The sequence below is a fragment of the Gossypium hirsutum genome, chromosome A11 (genome assembly GCF_007990345.1).
Source record: "Gossypium hirsutum isolate 1008001.06 chromosome A11, Gossypium_hirsutum_v2.1, whole genome shotgun sequence".
Lineage (NCBI taxonomy): Eukaryota > Viridiplantae > Streptophyta > Magnoliopsida > Malvales > Malvaceae > Gossypium > Gossypium hirsutum.
This window is the reverse complement of record NC_053434.1, coordinates 116,853,296-116,857,963: the sequence shown is the minus strand read 5'-3', so window position 1 is coordinate 116,857,963 and position 4,668 is coordinate 116,853,296. Positions and strand designations below refer to the sequence as shown.

Genomic DNA, 4,668 nt, shown 5'->3' with positions numbered 1-4,668 from the left:
CCCGTAAATGTTTGATGCATTTACTCTAATTAAAAAACATAATTATTTAAGTAGAATAAAAAAAAATCAGCTAATAAATAGAAAAGATATCCAAATACCAAATTGAAAAATTAAACTAAACTAAAGTATGAAAAATTAAAGAACAAAAATAATAAGCTTAGCCATGTTTTCCCTTAACAATGTGGTGACCGGCGACACACCTTAAATAAAGGAAAGATTATAGAACAGTCAAAGATAGTATTTTTAGGCACAACAATGGAAGTCCAAAGCTTAAGGTAAAATTTTGAAATTACAGAAATCCTATCTCATAGAAAACACTACTCGCACTCGGGTTCTCTCTTTTAATGGCACTTCGTTAGCACTTCTTCTATTATAAATACACTCATATTCTCCCTTGAGTTCCTCTTTATCGTTTGAGAATTTCTTCTTCTTCTCAAAATCTAATTTTTCTTAGGTTTGGTCTCTATCTCGCTTGATTTAGATCCTTACACATGTATTGTTCATGTATTAGTTCATGATTTTATTTTAATTTTTTATATGTTGTTGTTTTATTTTTCTGTAATTTGATTATAGAATTTCTATATATATATGTTCAGATAATTTGATTTGATATCTTATTCTAGTTAATGTGAGATTAAAAAATTTTTTTTTAATAAAAATAGCGAAGTAATTGTGACTTATTTATAAGGTAAATGTGAGGGCTTAACATTAATTTTTTTAACATATTAATGTTAATTTTTAATTAAAATAGTGAAGTGAAGAACTTAATTTTTTAATAATAGTACGAAGAAACTGTCACTTATTTATAATGTAAATATGAGATATGAGAGTGTTCTTTAGTTAAGGTGGGATTAAAATTAATTTTTTTATTTATTAAATTATTAATTTATTTGTAAATTAAAAAAATCTATTAAAGATATTTATCAAAACTTTTTAGATTGGAAAAATTAAAATAAAAAATAAATAGTAGTTATAGGTTATTTTCGAACCATTAAAATAATATTATTTTTCTCCATAATATATTATTATATATAAATAATTTTAATATATAAACTTTTTTAAAAATAAATTTCAAACAAAAAAAATTAGAGCAATTATGAATATATTGAAGAAATTTACACATATTTATAGGATAAATGTGAGTTATAGAAGTGTTTTCTTATTGATGTGGGATTAAAAATTGATTGTATACATGTTGACAAAATAGATATACCACGTGTTAAAAAATTAGACTGTCCACGTTAGCCGGGACCCTAAAATCTTATAATATATAATATAAAATATATTATATGTAAATATAAATATTATTTAAGTTTCTTCTACCACATTAAGGCTTTACTTGAATAAATGATCGAAAGAGTAAGAAAGAAAATTTTATCAATCAAAGGTTAAGAATCGTAACCCACTTTTTTACTTGATAATTTAATTATTAGATGAGAAAATTCCCCTCCTCACTCTTTTCTAACCGAAAATCTAAGGCTTTGTGTTGGTGTGGTGTCGACATGTTCATGGGCTGAATCAATTCGAAAAATGAAAGGGTTTGAGTAAAAATATAGGCTCAGAAAATGAGTTCGGACAAAAAAATAAGGTCTGTTTAGAAAATGGATTAGACCTCGAGTAAGACTTTTTTTGTGTAAGTTTGGCCCAGCTCGAATATGCAAAAAAAATTGTTTTTTTTTACTTTTTTTTTACTATTTTGTTGCTATTTTCTTTTTTTTTTCAGTATTTTGCTACCATTTCATTGTTATGTTGCTATTATTTTATAGTTATTATTTAGATATTGTATAACTCTTGTTCTATTATTAATTTTATTACTATTTTAGAGGCATTTGCTTGTTAAACTGCACTAATCTTAGTGTTATTTAAGTATACATTTTATAAATTTAATTTTAATTTATCGAAAAATATTTATTTTAATGTTTTTAATATTTTTGATATATTATATATATTTAAAAATATAAAAAATTAATATAATAGAGCTAAGTCGAGCTAGAATTTTAATATTTTTATCCAAATTGAGTTTAGATAAAACTTTAAACCTATTTTTCAAGCCGGGACCCAAATCTAACAAACATGTCTAAAATTTTAATTTAGTCCCGCCCAACCTACAAATACCTCTAGGTCAAATCTGACAGATGAAATGAGTGGAAAAGTCTCCCTACCCCACACTCAAATGACATTTGGCATGGACTCTAGCAGTGTAGTAAAGACCAGTCATTCCTTCTCGTTCATAATGTGCTGCTCGAGGGCACCCCTCAAACCTTTTTTTTTTCCAAAATTTTTAAAATAAATATATAAATATTAAAAGTTAAATATATTAAAACTTTAAAATATATAAATATTAGAAGATTAAATTTATTATTATACATTAAATTTTTTATAACAAAATCAAAATTTGAAAACATTAATAATTAAATAAAAAATTGTAATTGAATGATGGAAATATAAATATGTCTATAAAATTCACTCTATTAAATATCTATTAAATTTGAATTTCAATATCATAATACTCAATATCGTTTGAATGATCAAATGATCGATTGGCATGGAGTCAAATAAATTAATTATTGAAAAAGAAAAAAACAATAAATTACAATAGAACAATAGCCGAATTATCTAAACATATATATAGAAATTGTATAACCAAATTAATTTTTATAATTTATAGAATTTTAAATTATAATAATAAAATTATACTTTAACTCTCTTAAAATGATAAAAATTTGAATTTTTTTTAGGAATATGACTCTATAAGTTTAAAAAATTATAAAAATTGTTACAGAGGCCAATTTTGGACCAGACCAAATCTACCCAAATTAAACCCATAACTCATAACCCAAAAAAAAATTTAACCCAAAACCCTCAAAGCCCAAAACAATATGGCCCAAACCCTAACAAAAAACAACAAAAATTTCAAACCCTAAGTGCGCCGCACCTAGGGCCTTCTGCCGTCTTCCATGGCCACCTGCTCCACCGCCCATGTCAGCATCGCCCATCCCTCTGCAAAGATCAAAAAAGAGAGAAAAGACAGCATAGAAAATCATGTAAATAGGCTTTAAAAAGCCAAGCCTATGTCAATTTTTTTTTGGAACTTTTGAGAAGAAAAAAAAACATTCGATTCTAAAAGCAAAAAAACAGAATAGCAATTCCAATGATACCAAAGCACAAGTATAATACCAATCAGAAGACCAAAGATACCAAAATCGAAAAGAAAATACCTAAGGTGATTTTTTATTATTATTTTATTATTATTTTTTTCGAACCTACTGATTTGTATATATATACATTATAAATTTATAAAAGAAATAATAAAAAAATAAAAAAATAAAAAAATTTACCTTTTGGAGGTGGTGGCCGACGCCGGCGACGGTGGTTGTAACACCCTAACCCGTATCCGTCGCCGGAGGGGGTAAGGAATATTACCAAATAAGTACGAAATTTCATTTGACAATACTCAGGTAATTTCCGATAACATACCTTTGAATTCGAATTTCGTTTATACACTATGCAAAGCAATCTTCTCAATTTAAATAGTACCTTAATTCATTCCTAAGTTTAATTCACATCAAAACATTTAAAACATTAATCGATTATCATCCACACATACACATTAATTATGTAGAGCGCATATAATAGCTTAACAAGCCATTTTCGCATGGCTATACATATATACATCACCAAAAAGATACGTAATTAACATCAAAAGTCAATCCTATACATGCCATTATCAATGTTCATTTACAAGAGTACCGAAAGGTTTAGATAGTGTGGACGACTTCGACTTTGGATCTCCCGAGTCCGATAATTCACGAACAAAATCTATAAAACAGGGAATGAAGGCAAAAAGAGTAAGCATTTCGATGCTTAGTAAGTCTTAAGTAATGAAATCATTTATAACTAAAGCATAGCATTCATAAGGCTCATCATCTTTCTGACTAAATGTAGTCATGATTAAATATACCCCTATCGTTCATACATGTCATCTTAAATTTTTCCTTAAACACGAACTCGTATCATGTAGATAATCTCTTTTTACCCAACTAACCTCATAATTATGCCGAATACATCTAATTCGATTACAAGGCTAAATAAACGCAAATACGCAAAAAAAATCACATACTTATGTTACTTCACAATTCAACCCATATACTTACATGCTCATAGTCAATCTTAACTTAATTTCAATGTATATACGGTGCATACCTGATCATCTTAGGGTTGTAAGCCCATCAATAGAAATTATTACGACAAGATCGCACATTTCCAACCCAATTGCCTTCGGGATTTAGCCCGGATGTAACAACCAGCACAAATGCCTTCGGGACTTAACCCGGAATTAGCAACCAACACGAATGCCTTCGGGACTTAACCCGGAAATAACAACCAGCACGAATGCCTTCGGGACTTAACCCGGAAATAACAACCAGCATGAATGCCTTCGGGACTTAACCCGGATATAATCCTCAATTGTCATGCACAAAATATATTTATATTGTAAATCATTAACAATTCATTTACATTATTAGATCACAAACACAACATGATTATCCATCATTCATTTTCGGCTCAACAGCTCATACAAATGACACGATTCCGTTTCGCTACTCTACATGATTTTCTATAACCATTCGATTTCAAGCTGATGCACTACCCATTTATTTCAATATG

At 27.9% G+C, this 4,668-nt stretch overlaps 1 long non-coding RNA gene across 1 annotated transcript; it reads right to left on the bottom strand.

The window, feature by feature from the left end:
* Positions 1–3,515: 3,515 nt before the first annotated feature.
* Positions 3,516–4,342, bottom strand: LOC121209405 (uncharacterized). Its single transcript, XR_005904538.1, has 2 exons — positions 4,204–4,342; positions 3,516–3,819 (listed from the first exon to the last, which is right to left on the bottom strand). It is a non-coding gene; the product is annotated as an uncharacterized lncRNA (long non-coding RNA).
* Between the last annotated feature and the right edge of the window lie 326 nt (positions 4,343–4,668).